Source organism: Globicephala melas, chromosome 4 (assembly GCF_963455315.2).
Source record: "Globicephala melas chromosome 4, mGloMel1.2, whole genome shotgun sequence".
Classification (NCBI taxonomy): domain Eukaryota; kingdom Metazoa; phylum Chordata; class Mammalia; order Artiodactyla; family Delphinidae; genus Globicephala; species Globicephala melas.
In genome coordinates this window covers 38205916-38226489 of record NC_083317.1, presented here as the reverse complement: position 1 = coordinate 38226489, position 20574 = coordinate 38205916, and the positions used below count along the sequence as shown (strand labels likewise).

Here is a 20574-nt window from a genome sequence, read left to right as displayed (position 1 = left end):
CCATTAATAAAAAGTTAGTCATACAATATTGGATTTTTACAATGAACATGCAAGGTAAGTATTATTCTATGGTAAAGAAGAAATGCTGAGCCAGAGATCTAGTTAGTGGAAGAGCCAGATTATATAATAAAAACATTGATTCAAGGTTTTCCAAAAATGCAACTGAGTAAATAATTAGCTGATAATAAAATCCAATAATACTTTTATGGAGGGAATCAGTAATATTATAAAGAAGAAAATAAAATATTAACTTGAAGGGGCAGACAGTGCTTAAATACATATTTATTTCTTATCCCTTATTTTCCAATGATCATCAGATATCTTTCATTACTATAGTTGACTATGAAGGGCAAACATGAGGTGACTGGGCAACAACCCCACACACACTTCCAATTAAGCTTGTATGTGGACTTGAAACCTCTTCTTAATTGAGCCACTACTATTCAACTGGAATTGGACAAGGAGATGAAAAGTTTCTACTATGCCTAATTAGACTATTGGCTAATGTTATGTTATAAATATATTCAAAACACAAACTTTATGTGATATTCAGTAAATATAATAAAAATATTAATAGTCCTGAAGTACTTTGAAAGATATATACAACTTTCTTAGTTATGGGAAGTGGTAAGCAGAATTCTACGATGCTACCTGTGTAAGCTGAAAATGCTCCCTGGAGACAGCATGTCCTAAAGTTACTTAATAAGAAAAAAGGGTTTTTGCTGATGTGACTCAATTGAGGGTCTTGAGATGGAGGGATTATCCTGGATTATCCCTGTGGGCCTTAAATGCCACTGTAGTGTCTTTACGAGACACAGACAGAGTGAGATTTGAAACACAGAAAAGAAGACGAGGGAATGTGACCACAGATGCAGAGACTGGAATGATGCAGCACAAGGAATGCCAGCAGCTACCAGAAGTTGGAAGGGGCAAGGAATGGGTTCATTTCTAAAGCCTGCAGAGGGAGCGTAGCCCTCTGGACACTCTGATTTTGGCCCAGTGATACTAATTTCAGACTTCTGGCCTCCAGAACTGTGGGAGAATACATTTTTATTGGTTTATGCCAACACGTTTGTGGCGAGTTATTACAGTGGTCACAGGAAACCAATACAGATTTTGATACCCAAAGGTGGAATGTGCTGTAACAAATACCTGAAAATGGCAAAGTGACTTTGGAATCTACTAATGGATAGAGGCTGAAAGACCTCTGAAGCATTTGATAGAAAAAGCCTAGACTATTTTAAACAGAATGTTGGTGGGAATAGGGATTTGAAAGACGTTTTGTTTGAGGGCTCAGAAGAAAATGAAGTACGTGTTATGGAAAACTGAAGAAAAGCTGGTTCTTGTAATATAGTGGCAGAAAACTTCACTGAATTGTCTTATAGCTGTGCATTTGTCTTCCAAAATAATTAAGAAGATAGTATACTCACTATCATTAAGAGTGCTGTTAAATAGGAGCAAAAATGAACATTGTATTCATCATATGCCTACTGCCATTCTTCTATCCCCCAGAACAATTAATTTGATTCAGTGGTTGAATCAGAACTTACATAAGAAATAGTATTTGGCTCAGTGAGAAATAGATGGTGTTCTTAATTGAGAAACCGTACTTGGCTCCGTGATATTAGTCTTCACACTGTTTGAAAATGGGATGCATATAATATATACACTGCTTTCTAAATAATTTACCTTTTATTATTCTAGTTGTCATTAAATATTTTTATTAAATGAATGGGAAAACTGTCTGGAAAGCATTCTTGATATTATCTGTACAACTGTGCAGCTAAAAGAGCAAACTAAAAGTCAAAAAAATTGCAATATAGAGTCAACAATAGTCGTGGCTGTCATGTTATTAAAATCATGATAAAGACGTAATTCTAATATTACTGACAGCCCCAAATTCCTGATGTAAAATGACTGAATAATTTAGGCTGGAACACAGAGGGTGTGTTTTCAGCTGAGAATGAACATATGGATTGAAGTAGATTCCCACTGATTATGCACTGGGCCTAGAAATAATTTATACTAGAGTTTTTTATTTGTTTCTTAATAGAGAAGCATATATGTTGAGAAAAATGTTATTTCTTGCATTGTTTCAGTATATGAATCCCAGAAAGTATTCAAAATTTCTTAATATTCAATAGTGAATGTTTTAAAATTTTAAAAAAAGATTAATTTGAAGTAGCTCCAAATCTCTAAGTATTAAAGCTAACCACAAGCAGTTGTAGCATCAAGAATTTTATAGGAAGCTTTTCTTAAATTGCTTTATGTAGAAAAAAGGAGAAAATTGAAATTCAAACGTGAATATTAAAAAAAAAAAACCCTAACCATCACACTATCATCATTTTTTTCTTGAGCTAAGAGACAAGATAATCATATATCCATGCTTATGATCCTACAGGAGAATTCAAAGAGCATTCTTTTGAACTCAGAATAACCTGAGTGGTCTCTTTGTCTACACACTAGTATATTTTTAGAGAACTATGCATGAGAAATGAGGACAAAACCTTCAAAGGAGTAACAGGAAACAAGTAATCTGCAATATAAGTTAGAAAAATAACGGAAGAAGAATGAGTTTAGGTAAATGTATACTGTAAATGGTGTTAAACAAATAATTTTCATTTAATTTTCAATTTACCCATGCATTTATTCAACTGCCAATGTCAAACCACTAAACCCGGTAGTTCAAAAGTAGAATTTTGGAAATATGATTTTTTAAAAGAAAGTATTTTTGTCCATTTAGAAGTTATTTTCCCCAACTGGACCATGTTTCTTACATCTCTTTTTATAGATAAAAAATATTTATTTTTGTTCTACAATAGATCATGACTTTTTGAGAATAGATTTCATGCTGTCTCCCTTGTATATCTCAAGAACCTGGCATAGGTTCCGGAAAAGAAAAAAAGATTGCACACTGAATATTTACTGCTTATTAAGAAAACTAATATGTAATATCAATGGTTACACTTCTAAAATCTCCGGTAATCCAAAAGACTTGATACTGAAAAATTATTTTTTTAACAATTTTTTTAAAAAATTATCTTTCTTATCTTTCTATCCATATATGTATATAGGTAGGTAGGTAGGTATCTCTCTGCCAGCCTACCTACATAACTTGCCTTGCCTCCTTTAAGAAGGCGTTTAAGACAGATAATTTATAATAAATAATTCATGAAATTCCATTATAGCTATATTGTATGAAATTTGGCATATAGTCAATATAGAGTTTTTCTGTGTAAAATAATCTAACAAATATGTATGTCAACAGCAACAACAAAAATATTTGTAAGCGACTAAAAATGTGCCAAGCATTAGGCCAGGTAAAGGGAGATCACAAAGGGAAATGGGACACAGCTTCTCCACTCAGGCAACATCCAATGTCATGGACTAAATTTGACTATCCATTGCTTACTCACATAAGAGCTTTGAACATTTGAGGACTGTGGCAATGAGGCCAGGATGATCACGAGTATTATCAAATTTTTTTACGAATGCATATCCACTGCCCATTTGAAACTTTAAAATACTTAATCATTTTATCATGATTACATCTGGTTTCCTTTCCATAATAAGGATGAAAAGTTTGTGTCACTTAAAAATCAAACTTCCCACCATTTTATAATTACAGAGGAACACAAAGGCTAAATTGCCTTATTTTATTTTTAGAATAAGAAAATGTGCATTGTCATTGCTTCATAACTGAGCAGGGGTGAGAGTATATTTAAAGAACAATGCATTTTACTTTAAGGATGGGATGATACATTCAACCTATTCCAAAGAAACATTTAGGTAGAAAAAGAATATCTAAAAGGTAATGCAGCCTTTGTTATCTGATCTCATTCTCTTTCTCCCCTAAATTATGACCTAGATGGGGTTGGTTAGCTTAATTGTTTAGAGTACCATTCTGAGTAAACTAAGGTCACAGCTTTGATTTCGAGGTCAGTCTCCTAATAGATGTTTATCTGTTGATCACAAAAAGGCTGAATTAATAAGAACCTAATTGAGATGGTGCAAAAGCTTTTATTACCAAGTAAACACTACAAAGTGTACATTCTACTATTACACTATCGTTAATTTTGCTTCCATATGCAAAAGGACAGCACATCGCTGAATGATGTGGAATATACTTCTCCATGGAAAAGTATGTAATTCTCTTCCAGTGAATGAGAGTAAGGAATAATGTAATAAAGATGTACTTTATCATATTAAATTTATCATGTCTCTGTTGCATGAAACCCCCTAGAAATTTAGTAGAAAAGTAAAATCATGGCTTACCAAAATAGGAAAGGATAAAATAGTGAAGAAAGAAAAGTTATTTTCAAGCTTCAAAGAAGATATTACAAGTAATGGAGGTTAAAATAAAACTGAGACTATAAAAGCAATTAAGAATGTCCCTTTAAGGAGCAATACATGAGAGACTGTGATAGCCTCAAATTGTTCATATTTGCATAGAAAAGGTCACAAGATATCACTGGATTGTTAACACTAAGCAAGAGACTTCCTTAGAAAAGGGGTATCAGATGCATAGTCCATTATAGGACATCAGGTCTCCTTAGAATTACAATATACATAATCACTATTATGGTATTATATAATGTTCACATTTTTCCTAGGACGAATACACTTTTGCTTGGTTTTCATAGATATTTTTCTGCCCAGAAAACCCTTGATCAGACCTTTCTAATCCTCAGCATGATCACTCTTATATTTATCCTAAATCCCTGTGTGTCCCCATATAAACTTTGAAGCAGTGTAATTCAGTTACAATTACATTGGTTTTTATTGTGTTGCTGCATATTACAAAATGTGAATAGAGAATTAAATAAACAGCAGTGTCTGTCTCTGGGTATATTTCTTATTACAACTCTGTATAATGTGACAGGTTTGAAATACAATGACAAACACAGGAAAGAATATCGTTCTGATAACATATATTGTTGTGTTTTCATTAATTCTCCAAGAGCATTAAAAGAAAGGACTGCTAATTGAAAAAATGACTCTAGATGCCCTGAAACATAAAAGAACTCGACATCAGTTTATGGAGTAAGTGATTCAAAGTGTTTGCCCATTGTTGTTCTTATTAAAGTTAATGATGTTTGACCCAGTCTATAGACATTTGCTTGACCAAAGACACATACAATTATTAATTATAATACCTGTGTATAAACAGCAATAGTATTCTTCTGTCGAGGTTATGTGTCATGAAAGTAAATTGAATTGCATGTTGAATTTCAAGGAAGAGCAGGTGCTTGGAGTATATCAAACAACAACAGATGCTGCTAAATCAAATAACTATCAATCTTAGACTCATGGTGCCATTGTTGGGTGTTCACATTCAAAGTGTAGCCTCAAATGGACAAAGAATATATATCATGTAGTCTGGAATATTAACATTAAGTAAAGCACCAATTAGTTGGAATTGAACTAACAATAAATGTCAACAAGTTTGTTCTGCTTTTTATTTCAGAGAAAATGCCAAATGAAACGAAAATAACCTAATTTATGGGATGATTAAGAATATTTTATGCTTTTGTTTTTTCCTTTTGTTTACATTTTTTCTTTATTTTGGTAAAAGCATCCTTACATATACCTTTCACTCTTACAATGTTCTATTAGACCATTTGCTGCAATGGACTCTGATACATGGCATAATTCACAGTCATCAGAGAAAGATTTAAGTATATTTCTAATTCTGCAGTTAAACAGAAAACTATGCTAAGTTTAAAAATGTTTTTCATCAACAAAAGTTAAAAATGTTTTCTGTTTAAGATTTATTTAATGAAAAACATAAGATTCTTCACTTATTTCAGGTTTTTGAATATGGAACAGTAAGTCAAACTATTTTGTTTTGAGGGCATAGAGTAGTTTTGATTGTATATTTCTATAAAATTATCTATATCTCATTATCATTATAAACAGTGGTCACAATGACAAAAAATCTGAACTTTTTCTCCCTACCAGATACATTCTGAGATGAAGGAAAATAACTTTTTGACTTAAATGTATGATTTCAAATATGTACTACAATACGCAAACAGATATTACCAAACTTTTCCAGAGAAACACAATTACAAAGCACTTAGAAAGTTGCCCATACTTTCTTACATTGTAGACATTTATCTATGCTAACAGAAAGAAGTCTCAATTTAACCCATTAAATATTAGCTTCTAATTAAAACAAAAAGCACATCATTTAACAAAGAGTCCCAACAACTCAAATTAAAGGAAAGGCAAAACAGTAAAAAGAGAGTAAAACAATAGCCAAACAACCCTTCTCTCTTCTCAATCCACTGCTATAAATGATCAGTTGGATCATATTGACATTGATATATTTTTATTTAAAATCAGTATCAAATTATTAAATTCAGAAAAATAAACCACATCCTTAGCATGATTATTTAAAAATAAAAGTAAAATTTAGCCTCACTACTTACTAAAGATAAGGTTCACTTGTTTGTTTGGAGGAAGGAGAACACTCTTGCTGCATCAATTAGAACATTATTTACTTTGAAACTACTATAATGAACAATGATGGCACTTCTTCTAATTAAAAATACTTTGTTCTTTTCTGAGATAATGAGACTTCCAGTGCTGCTGGGCTCAGAAGTACTAAACTCTAAAGCCATGTAGGTTCCTGAACCATCAATTTGTTGCCTTTGTTCCAAAAGGAACTAAATTTGGTTATGTGTCCCTAAAAATGCCTACTAATACTGTACAGGATATGCTCCTACAAACTTGGATTCTCTTGGCCTTCAGTGCAAAAAGCCAAAGAAGCAAGCTAAATAGAAAGTAATTATAAACACTCTTTTATTTGAAATAAAAGATATTGGAAATGGAACAAATTTCCTACAATATGTGAGTTTAAATGTTACACATATTTCTAGAAAGTGTTAGAACTTATATTACCCTATAACTATGATTAAATTTAGTTTTTTCAGTTGTGAATGCCAAAACAGTATGCTTAACTAGGATTTGAGTTATTATGGAAAAAGTAATATGAATTTTACGGACCATAGCATATTTCTCCTAGAAAAATAATTTATTTTCTGGAGAAATTTATTTCTAACTAAGATTGATTGATAACTAACCTTCAGAGTGACAAATAATATTGATTAATATTACTCTATTTTTTCCTAGCTATAAGTATAATGCATAAAAATGTATATCCTTTAAAAACAATATGTATTAGAAGCATCTTCTAGTATTTGAAAATCACTTGTTATATTTTAATTTAGTTTTAAATCCAGTATGTGCAGCAAATATATTAATTTGCATACTGATAACAAATTTTCTTACATGTTTTGTGTGTAAAATTTACTCTGATTTGCATTTCTCACTTTAAGATGTGAGAAATGTCCTAATAGCATTAGAAATTAATAAATATTTTCAATACTCCATATGACACACATTTTCAAATATTGCAAGTTTACAGCACTGACATCAGAATAAAACAAAAACTCAACATTTAGATTTTCTATTTTCTAAGGTAATTCCAGTATTTAGTTCCCAATGAAACTTGATTTTAACTGCTTTTTCTAAAATTTCATATGTATTTACATATTGATCATTGTTACCACATTTTCTTGTTTTACCTTGGTGCAGTCTGATTACACCAGGAACAGTGAATATGCTTACCTAAAACAGAAAGAAACAAAATATGCTGTTAGTTTCAAAAGAATATTTGTCTGAAGTTTTCAGTAGACAAAATAAGGCAACGAATAAATAATCACAACTCTCATTCCAACCTCTTTTCCTTTGCACCCCAAATATCTTTATGCTTGTGACAAAATCAAATGGAATAAGTTGTTACCAAAACTGCATAGGCAAAAGAGCCTTTATAGATGACTTGGTGGTGACTACATTTTTACTGAGTTGAATACTTCTATTTTTGTCATTTCTTTTTCTGCCATTAACATATAAGGAATCAAGTAAAAATATCAACAAAAGCTTTGTGGAACTGTATTAGTTCCCAAAAGATCTTAGAAACATCTTTAACCACTGATGCATTGTTCATGGTGCTATACAGTATCAATCATACTATCCACATTTACTTGCCTAAGAGATTTTAGAATTCAGATCTGTTTAAAGATTTTCTTTTGATGTGGACCATTTTTAAAGTCTTTATTGAATATGTTACAATACTGCTTCTGTTTTATGTTTTGGTTTTTCTGGCTGTGAGGCATGTAGGATCTTAGCTCCGCAACCAGGGATCAAACCCGCACCCCCTGCACTGGAAGGTGAAGTCTTAACCACTGGACCACCAGGGAAGTCCCCATATCTGCTTAAAATCACGTTTAGTAACAATGAAGTGGAAATAATAAAGTATCTAAATAATTATACTATGTCTATGAATTACATATCATGTTGCATGGCATGTACATTTTATATGTCTATGAAATAAAAGAAAATTATAGGACTATGATAAGACTAGAAATGTCATTTATTTTCTACTTATATTAGCAAACTTACAGGTAAAGCTAAATAAAGTGTTGAGATCTTCTAAAATAGAGCATTTGTGATCCTTAAAAGTTGACATTTTTCTATTTTGAGAAAGGAGCCTAAATTCATAGGGCACCTAAGACTCTTCTGATAGGTGAGGTATCATTTTAAGCAGAAGTAGTTTACATCACCTGCTATAAATGAAAAGAAGAATTGTAAATGAAAAGAAGATACACTTAAAACTCAAAATGTAATTTGTGGAATGATTACCTGCTTATTCTCATACGTTCCTTAGGAATCTGCATTTTACACTGCATGTTTTAGACTAGAGTTTAGGAACTCTCTTTGGATTCTTTATTTTTTTTGTATCCATTCTTTTTAGAGTGCCATGAAATCAGAAATCCTATGTACTTTATGACTCTAACATCTAGCAGTGTTAGATTTGTAGTAGAAACTCAAAATGTTTTTTGTAGAATGAATAGATGGATGAAAGAATATTTAAATGAAACACATATACAAACTAAAAATTGGAAGTTAAGCTACTGCCCAATAAAATCCAGGAGAACTGGATACTAGACACACAAGGTATCTTTATTTGGTTATTTAACTTTTACTTGGTTAAGCTCAGAGAACAAAATTTCACTAAACTTTTTTTTTTTTTTTTTTTTTTTTGCGGTACATGGGCCTCTCACTGTTGTGGCCTCTCCCGTTGCGGAGCACAGGCTCCGGATGCACAGGCTCAGTGGCCATGGCTCACGGGCCCAGACGCTCCGCAGCATGTGGGATCTTCCCGGACCGGGGCACAAACCCGTGTCCCCTGCATCGGCAGGCGGACTCTCAACCACTGGGCCACCAGGGAAGCCCTTCACTAAACTTTTTAAAAATTAAAACTAGAAATAAAACAACTTTGTTTTGTGGTTCAATAAACTGGAAGGCCACATCAACAGGCCATTAGGGAGCAATCTGCGGCAACTTTTGGCATGTAAAACAGTAATTCCAGTTTGCTATTTACCAATAAAAATGTAATTCATTTCACATAATATCTGTAGTAAGAGGTAGAATTTCTAATTGGAATATGCTGATTTTCCAATTAACATAGTTAAGTCTGATTTCCACATTTTAGGTAAATCACAGTTTCCTTGATTGATATTTCTCCTATATGTAAAATGGCGGAAGGACAGGTAGCTTCCTTCGTTTTCTATGTATTTATCTCAAAGGGACTTCTGAAGAATTCTAAAGAAAAAAAAAAACTTTATATACAGATACACGTAGCTTTTCATAAAAGAGATTCATGAGAGTCCTGTAATTGTTTTTGACCACAGTTTTAATGAATTACTGGGCTTTTTTTCCCCTCCTCATGGAGTCAGTTGTGCTTATAAGTATTTATTTTCTTTCTTTGCTTCATTATACATATTTGTGATAATCTGGGCAGCGAGCCCAGATTGATTTATTTTTTGTTTATTATTTGTAGACTGTCCTAGATTCTTTTGAAAGGGCATATTCTAAATTATTATTACCATAATTATAGGAAGATTGGCACTCTGTGAGATTATAAGAAGATTCACTCATTATTCATAATGAGGTAAATACTATACTTTTTTTTAATGAGTGATGCATTACATGGATAGAGCATTTTAATTTTAATATTGCGTACATGTCTAGACTGTGTTCAGGACACAATATAATTTCAACTGTGTCAGGCTATTGTCTGAAATCAGACACTTATCTACATACAGGTTTTCTTTCATTTTTATGTAATTATTTATTATTACATAATAAACACATATTCCATAATATTCCACTTGAAAATTTGTGATTCCTAACAAACTAAAACTTTTAATGCAGTATAAACTATCTCTACTCTCACAGAAAAAAACACAATTAAATTTCTTTAAATTATAGGTATGGGGGTATAATATTTTAAAACTGAAAACAGGGAGAGGAGCTTCAAGATGGCGGAAGAGTAAGACGCGGAGATCACTTTCCTCTCCAAAAACACATCAGAAATACATCTACATGTGGAACAACTCCTACAGAACACCTACTGAATGCTGGCAGAAGAACTCAGACCTCCCAAAAGGCAAGAAACTCCCCACGTACCTGGGTAGGGCAAAAGAAAAAAGAAAAAACGGAGACAAAAGAATAGGGACGGGACCTGCACCAGTGGGAGCGAGCTGTGAAGGAGGAAAGGTTTCCACACACTAGGAAGCCCCTTCGCGGGCGGAGACTGCGGGTGGCAGAGGGGGAAGCTTCGGAGCTGCAGAGGAGAGCGCAGCAACAGGGGTGCAGAAGGCAAAGCGGAGAGATTCCCGCACAGAGAGGATCGGTGCCGACTGGCACTGACCAGCCCTAGAGGCTTGTCTGCTCACCCGCCGGGGTGGGTGGGGCTGGGAGCTGAGGCTCGGGCTTGGGTCGGATCGCAGGGAGAGGACTGGCGGCGTGAACACAGACTGAAGGGGCTAGTGTGCCACAGCTAGCAGGGAGGGACTCCAGGAAAAAGTCTGGAGCTGCCGAAGAGGCAAGAGACTTTTTCTTCCCTCTTAGTTTCCTGGTGTGCGAGGAGAGGGGATTAAGAGCACCACTTAAAGGAGCTCCAGAGACAGGTGCGAGCTGCGGCTATCAGCGTGGACCCCAGCGACGGGCATGAGACACTAAGGCTGCTGCTGCAGCCACCAAGAATACTGTGTGCAAGCACAGGTCACTATCAACACCTCCCCTCCTGGGAGCCTGTGCAGCCCACCACTGCCAGGGTCCTGTGATCCATGGACAACTGCCCCAGGAGAACGCACAGTGCGCCTCAGGCTGGTGCAAAGTCACACCAGCCTCTGCCGCCACAGGCTCGCCCCGCATCCGTACCCCTCCCTCCCCGCAGCCTGAGTGAGCCAGAGCCCCCGAATCAGCTGCTCCTTTAACCCCGTCCTGTCTGAGCGAAGAACAGACACCCTCCAGCGACCTACTCGCAGACGTGGGGCCAAATCCAAAGATGAACCCCAGGAGCTGTGCGAACAAAGAAAAGAAAGGGAAATCTCTCCCAGCAGCCTCAGGAGCAGGGGATTAAATCTCCACCATCAACTTGATGTACCCTGCATTGGTGGAATACCTGAATAGACAACAAATCATCCCAAATTGAGAAGGTGGATTTTGAGAGCAAGATTTATTATTTTTTTCCCCTTTTCCTCTTTTTCTGAGTGTGTATGTGTATACTTCTGTTGTGATTTTGTCTGTATAGCTTTGCTTTCACCACTTGTCCTAGGATTCTGTCTTATTTTTTTTTTACTTTTAAAAATTTTTTTCTTAATTATTTTTTATTTTAATTATTTTATTTTATTTTACTTTATTTTATTTTATCTTCTTTCCTTCTTTCTTTCTATTTTTTGTCCCTTTAATTCTGAGCCATGTGGATGAAAGGCTCGTGGTGCTCCAGCCAGGCATCAAGGCTGTGCCTCTGAGGTGGGAGAGCTAACTTCAGGACACTGCTCCACACGAGACCTCCCAGCTCTGTGTAATATCAAACGGCAAAAATCTCCCAGAGATCTCCATCTCAAGGCCAAGACCCAGCTTCACTCAATGACCAGCAAGCTACAGTGCAGGACACCCTATGCCAAACAACAAGCAAGACAGGAACACAGCCCTGTCCATTATGAGACGCTGCCTAAAATCATAATAAGGCCACAGACACCCCAAAACACACCACCAGACATGGACCTGCCCACCAAAGACAAGATCCAGCCTCATCCACCAGAACACAGGCAGTAGTCCCCTCTACCAAGAAGCCTACACAACCCACTGAATGAACCTCAGCCACTGGGGACAGACACCAAAAATAACAGGAACTACAAACCTGCAGCCTGCTAAAGGAGACCCCAAACACAGTAAGTTAAGAAAAATGAGAAGACAGGAAAACACACAGCAGATGAATGAGCAAGATAAAAACCCACCAGACCTAACAAATTAAGAGGAAATAGGCAGTCTACCTGAAAAAGAATTCAGAATAATGGTAAGATGATCCAAAATCTTGGAAATAGAATAGAGAAAATACAAGAAATGTTTAACAAGGACATGGAAGAACTAAAGAGAAAACAGTGATGAACAACACAATAAATGAAATTAAAAAATTCTCTAGAAGGGATCAATAGCAGAATAACTGAGGCAGAAGAACGGAAAAGTGACCTGGAAGATAAAATAGTGGAAATAACTACTGCAGAGCAGAATAAAGAAAAAAGAATGAAGAGAACTGAGGACAGTCTCAGAGACCTCTGGGACAACATTAAATGCACCAACATTCGAAATATAGGGGTCCCAGAAGAAGAAGAGAAAAAGAAAGGGATTGAAAAAATATTTGAAGAGATTATAGTTGAAAACTTCCCTAATATGGGAAAGGAAATAATCAAGTCCAGGAAGGACAGAGAGTCCCATACAGGATAAATCCAAGGAGAAACACGCCAAGACACATATTAATCAAACTATCAAAAATTAAATACAAAGAAAAAATATTAAAAGCACCAAGGGATAAACAACAAATAACACACAAGGGAATCTCCATCAGGTTCACAGCTGATCTTTCAGCAGAAACTCTGCAAGCCAGAAGGGAGTGGCAGGACATATTTAAAGTGATGAAGGAGAAAAACCTACAACCAAGATTACTCTACCCAGCAAGGATCTCATTTAGATTTGATGGAGAAATTAAAACCTTTACAGACAAGCAAAAGCTAAGAGAATTCAGCACCACAAAACGAGCTTTACAACAAATGCTAAAGGAACTTCTCGAGGCAGGAAACACAAGAGAAGGAAAAGACCTACAATAACAAACCCAAAACAATTAAGAAAATGGTAATAGGAACATACATATCGATAACTACCTTAAATGTAAATGGATTAAATGCTCCCACCAAAAGACACAGACTGGCTGAATGGATACAAAAACAAGACCCATATATATGCTGTCTACAAGAGACCCACTTCTGACCTAGGGACACATACAGACTGAAAGTGAGGGGATGGAAAAAGATATTCCATGCAAATGGAAATCAAAAGAAAGCTGGAGTAGCAATTCTCATATCAGACAAAAGAGACTTTAAAATAAAGACTATCATAAGAGACAAAGAAGGATATTACATAATGATCAAGAAATCAATCCAAGAAGAAGATATAACAATTGTAAATATTTATGCACCCAACATAGGAGCACCTCAGTACATAAGGCAAATGCTAGCAGCCATAAAGGGGAAATCGACAGTAACACAATAATAGTACGGGACTTTAACACCCCACTTTCACCAATGGACAGATAATCCAAACAGAAAATAAATAAGGAAACACAACCTTTAAATGATACATTAAACAAGACGGACTTAATTGATATTCATAGGACATTCCATCCAAAAACAACAGAATACATATTCTTCTCAAGTGCTCATGGAACATTCTCCAGGATAGATCATATCTTGGGTCACTAATCCAGCCTTGGTATACTTAAGAAAACTGAAATCAAATCGTATCAAGTATCTTTTCAGACCACAACACTATGAGACTAAATATCAATTACAGGAAAAAATCTGTAAAAAATACAAACACATAGAAGCTAAACAATACACTACTTAATAACCAAGAGATCACTGAAGAAATCAAAGAGGAAACCAAAAAATACCTAGAAACAAATGACAATGAAAATATAACGACCCAAAACCTATGGGATGCAGCAAAAGCAGTTCTAAGAGGAAGTTTATAGCAATACAATCCTACAGTAAGAAACAAGAAACATCTCAAATAGACAACCTAACCTTACACCTAAAGCAATTAGAGAAAGAAGAACAAAAACCCCACAAAGATAGCAGAAGGAAAGAAACACTAAAGATCAGATCAGAAATAAATGAAAAAGAAATGAAGGAAATGATAGCAAAGATTAACAAATCTAAAAGCTCGTTCTTTGAGAAGATAAAGAAAATTGATAATCCATTAGCCAGACTCATCAAGAAAAAAAGGGAGAAGATTCAAATCAATAGAGTTAGAAATGAAAAAGGAGAAGTAACAACTGACACTGCAAAAATACAAAGGATCATGAGAGATTACTACAAGCAACTCTATGCCAATAAAATGGACAACCTGGAAGAAATGGAGAAATTCTTAGAAATGCACGACCTTCCAAGACTGAACCAGGGAGAAACAGAAAATATGAACAGACCAATCACAAGCACTGAAATTGAAACTGTGATTAAATATCTTCCAACAAACAAAAGCCCAGGACCAGATGGCTTCACAGGCAAATTCTATCAAACATTTAGAGAAGAGCTAACACCTATCCTTCTCAAACTTTTCCAAAATATAGCAGAGGGAGGAACACTCCCAAACTCATTCTACGAGGCCACCATCACCTTGAAACCAAAACCAGACAAAGATGTCACAAAGAAAGAAAATTACAGGCCAATATCACTGATGAACATAGATGCAAAAATTCTCAACAAAACACTAGCAAACAGAATCCAACAGCACACTGAAAGGATCATACACCATGATCAAGTGGGGTTTATCCCAGGAATGCAAGGATTCTTCAATATACGCAAATCAATGTGATACAACATATTAACAAATGGAAGGAGAAAAACCATATGATCATATCAATCGATGCAGAGAAAGCCTATGACAAAATTCAACACCCATTTATAATAAAAACCCTGCAGAAAGTAGGCACAGAGGGAACTTTCCTCAACATAATAAACACCATATATGAGAAACCCACAGCCAACATCGTTCTCAAAGGTGAAAAAATGAAACCATTTCCACTAAGGTCAGGAACAAGACAAGGTTGCCCACTCTCACCACTATTATTCAACATAGTTTTGGAAGTTTTAGCCACAGCAATCAGAGAAGAAAAAGAAATAAATGGAATCCAAATCAGAAAAGAAGAAGTAAAGCTGTCACTGTTTGCGTATGGCATGATACTATACATAGAAAATCCTAAAGAGGCAACCAGCAAACTACTAGAGCTAATCAATGAATATGGTAAAGTAGCAGGATACAAAATTAATGCACGGAAATCTCTAGCATTCCTATACACTAAAGATGAAAACTCTGAAAGTGAAATTAAGAAAACACTCCCAGGCTTCCCTGGTGGTGCAGTGGTTGAGAGTCTGCCTGCCGATGCAGGGGACATGGGTTCATGCCCTGGGCCAGAAGGGTCCCACGTGCCACGGAGCGGCTGGGCCCGTGAGCCATGGCTGCGGAGGCTGCGCATCCGGAGCCTCTGCTCCGCAGTGGGAGAGGCCACAGTGGTGAGAGGCCCACATACCACCAAAAAAAAAAAAAAAGAAAGAAAACACTCCCATTTACCATGCAACAAAAAGAGTAAAATATCTAGGAATAAACCTACCTAAGGAGACAAAATACCTGTATGCAGAAAATTATAAGACACCGATGAAAGAAATTAAGGATGATACAAATAGATGCAGAGATATACCATGTTCTTGGATTGGAAGAATCAACAGTGTATAATGACTGTACTACCCAAAGCAATCTACAGATTCAATGTAATCCCTATCAAACTACCAATGGAATTTTTCACAGAAGTAGAACAAAAAATTTCACAATTTGTTTGGAAACACAGAAGACCCTGAATAGCCAAAGAAATCCTGAGAAAGAAAAATGGAGCTGGAGGAATCAGGTTCCCTGACTTCAGACTATACTACAAAGCTACAGTAATCAAGACAGTATGGTACTGGTACAAAAACAGAAATATAGATCAATGGAACAGGATAAAAATCCCAGAGATAAACCCACACACATATGGTCACCTTATCTTTGATAAAGGAGGCAAGAATATACACTGGAGAAAAGAGAGCCTCTTCAATAAATGGTGCTGGGAAAACTGGACAGGTAAAAGTATGAAATTAGAACATTCCCTAACACCATATATAAAAATAAACTCAAAATGGATTAAAGGCCTAAATGTAAGGCCAGACACTATCAAACTCTTAGAGCCAAACATAGGCAGAATACTTTATGACATAAATCACAGCAAGATCCTTTTTGACCCACCTCCTAAAGAAATGGAAATAAAAACAAAAATAAACAAATGGGACCCAATGAAACTTAAAAGCTTTTGCACAGCAAAGGAAACCATAAATAAGACCAAAAGACAACCCTCAGAATGGGAGAAAATATTTGCAAATGAAGCAGCTGACAAAGGATTAATGTCCAAAATTTACAAGCAGCTCATGCAGCTCAATATCAAAAAAACAAAAAACCCAATCCAAAAATGGGCTGAAGACCTAAATAGACATTTCTCCAAAGAAGACATACAGATTGCCAACAAACACATGAAAGAATGCTCAACATCATTAATCATTAGAGAAATGCAAATCAAAACTACAATGAGATATCATCTCACACCAGTCAGGATGGGCATCATCAAAAAATCTAGAAACAATAAATGCTGGAGAGGATGTGGAGAAAAGGGAACACTCTTGCACTGTTGGTAGGAATGTAAATTGATACAGCCACTATGGAGAACAGTATGGAGGTTCCTTAAAAAACTAAAAATAGAACTACCATACGACCCAGCAATCTCACTACTGGGCATATACCCTGAGAAAACCATAATTCAAAAAGAGTCATGTACCAGAATGTTCATTGCAGCTCTATTTACAATAGCCAGGTCATGGAAGCAACCTAAGTGTCCATCGACAGATGAATGGATAAAGAAGATGTGGCACATATATACAATGGAATATTACTCAGCCATAAAAAGAAACGAAATTGAGTTATTTGTAGTGAGGTGGATGGACCTAGTATCCGTCATACAGAGTGAAGTAAGTCAGAAAGAGAAAAACAAATATTGCATACTAACACATATATATGGAATCTAAGAAGAAAAAAAAAAAGCTCATGTAGAAACTAGGGGCAAGACGGGAATAAACAGACAGACCTACTAGGGAATGTACTTGAGGATATGGGGAGCGGGAAGTGTAAGCTGTGCCAAAGAGAGGGAGTGGCATGGACATATATACACTAACAAACGTAAAACAGATAGCTAGTGGGAAGTAGCCGCATGGCACAGGGAGATCAGTTCGGTGCTTTGTGACCACCTAGAGTGGTGGCTAGGGAGGGTGGGAGGGAGGGAGACACAAGAGGTAAGAGATATGGGAACATATGTATATGTATAGCTGATTCACTTTGTGATAAAGCAGAAACTAACACACCATTGTAAAGCAATTATACTCCCATAAAGATGTTAAAAAAAATACAACTGGAAAGGGAAAAACAAACAAACAAAACGAAACAAAACAAAAACTGAAAACAATAAATATAACTTGAATCCTTTAATCATGCTATCTAATTGTGTCTATATCTATTTTTTAAAATATAGTCACTGGGGAAAGCTAAATAGTATATTAATTTCCTAACCAGACCACAATAGCCTCCTAGGATATAAACTGCAATGTTGTTTGGACCACAATAGAGATAACGGTATCATCAGGCATTATGTTTCCAACATACTCTGCTGTGGAAACCTTGTACCAGTAGTCCATGGTTATTTCCACTTTCCCTTATTAGGGTTTATTTATGTATACCCCTAGTTCTTGGATGCTTGGATAGATACATAAATATAAGATTGGTAGGGACTTTAGGTATGTTCTATGTATTAAATATGAAACAGTTTAGAGAGGTTGAGTGATTTGCCAAGGGTCCTACAGATCTTGATTTCTAACCCAATGGTCTTTTCCCTTTTTCTGTCTTTCAAAATAAATTTTTTATGAAAACATCAAATATAATTTAATATATTCAGAGCACACTTGTGACATATATAATGTGGCTTCATTTGGGCAGTGATCTCTAGCCACTCTTTCTAGAAAACATGCACACACACATCCCAAAATACATACACACACACTCTCTCTCTCACATACACACACACACACACACACACACACACACACACACACACACACACACACACACAGTACAGTGACTTTCTTTCTGGATCAGGGTGTTTATTTCTAATTCACTCTGTTCATCAACCCTACTGATTTGCTCTCAAGTATTAAAATCTCTCAAGTTGTAAACTACTGGACTTAAGTTCTTCTTTTAAAGTTCAAAATAAGACCAAGGAATTTTTCATTTTGCACTTACACGATTCCCACTGTACTTGTAGTCTCAAATAAAGAGGTACCCAGTCTTCCTACCTCAATCAGTTCCCATTAATTTATTTTCCCTTTTGAATTCTTTCATTCTAGAAAACTTTCTTTTCAATGTAATTGAGGTCTTCATTGTCACACCAACCCATCTCAGGTTCTAGGCACCTTCCCAAGTAACTATAAGTTGAAAGTCGATTTGCCTTTTTAAAGCATAATGTCTGTTTTTGAACAAGATTTGATAACAAACATTTTTATGCACAGCGCAACTGACTTTCTCTTTATAGAATACACATTATTTGAAAACAGTATTAATTAGGGATCAGCAAATTATTTCTGTAAAGGGACATATTGTGCTGACCACTGGTATTAGCTATTTTGGAAAAGAATGATCTAATAATACCTAGTTTACCAACTCATGATACTGTGAGTATCAAGTGAAATAATGTGTTATCAATAGCAAAAAGATATAATACAAGAAACAATATGTGTTTGTGGAGGTCTGTTTCAAGAGTGCCATGAAGACAACTCTAGAATCTCACCTCTTTGTACTTTACTTCCTGATCCGTATGTTAAAGGAAAATGGCTCAGGTAATCTCCAAAGATCTTTCACACTGAGACACGGTGGGAAATGTTAGAAATCATTACTATTAATAAAGAGACTTGTTACTTTGTAAAAATGAGCAAAAACATACCTAGGGCAAAATTCCGCAGACAACTATAACTCCTATAACTTGGCTAAACAATAATTGCACTTTAAAAAAATGCTAGAAAATTTTATTTGTAATTGCATATCTGGTTGTTGTCATGAATGTAAAATTGGTTATTGGTTAAATTATCCCTAAAAGACAAATATACTTACTAAGATTTTTTGTTACATTTTTGAGACCAGGAGAAGCTACTAATATGTAAAACTCCATAAATACCATATTGGTGAGGAAGCTGAAGTACTAAATTCCTCTCTTCTTTCACTCACTCATTTAAACATCATGGGAAGCCCTAGAACTATGAACACACATATTTTCACTAAAATTCTGTTCCTTGAAGAAGAATATTGTCTAATGGAGGAGCTAGACTTGTAAATTGACAAATCATATGGATTTTAATAGGATCTGAATACAAAGAATCCTTTGTAATAAAGATATTATCCACCTTGCCTTATTTAAAAAGAAGTTGATATGAGTCTTTTTCACAATAATACATAGGTTTTCAACTGCACCTGTATAGCATGATTCAAATATTATCTTTGAAAAAAATCACCTTAGTACCTTCATACATTTATCTTACTATTATAATTACTGTTTTTTATACTTTTTTGTATAAATTATCTGGGAAATTGTTTTAAGGTAAAGAACTTGAGTAATAGGTTGTGCTTGGGTCTGTTACTTTTAAAAATGTTAGACAACATATTTTTAGCATTTAATTCTATAAAGATAATTTTACTTTTAATAAAAGAGATGAATTGTTTTGCCACAACTATTGAAACCACCAACCCAACATTTATTTAGAAATTTGGCAATTAATTTTTCATAAAGTATGTATCAGTTAAAGTATAGTTAACACAAAGGCAAAACATAAAGCTCAAACAGACTACAGAATAAATATCAGAATTTTGTCAAATTAATACACAAAGTTTGCAATTATTTCCTTTCAAATTTGGGCTGTGTTATTTTATATTTCCACACGTGCTGCTGAAGACTGACCTGTTATTGAAAACGATCAGGACTAAGGCTGGAAAGTTAGCCGTGCATATCCTGGTCCTGCTCACACATTCTAAGTAGATGTCAAACTTATTCACATCACTTGGGCTGGTCAAACTTGTTTATATCGTTCAGATCTTCTCTGAATTTGACTTTCCACTGACTTGGAGAGTTACAAGCTAAAGAGCAGCTAAATTAAGAAGAACAAAACCAACTGCACCAGGAAAAAGGAACACTGAAGTCCAGATCTACTCATCCACTTAGTGTATGTTGACTCTTCCCTCCAAGCTTGAGCTACCTTATGTACA

The 20574-nt window shown here is 35.2% G+C and overlaps 1 protein-coding gene across 4 annotated transcripts in view; it reads right to left on the bottom strand.

Annotated features, from left to right (window-relative positions):
- The window catches only part of CADM2 (cell adhesion molecule 2), a 1069280-nt gene that overhangs the window by 514622 nt on the left and 534084 nt on the right, over positions 1-20574 (bottom strand). The gene's annotated exons all lie outside the window — the stretch shown is intronic.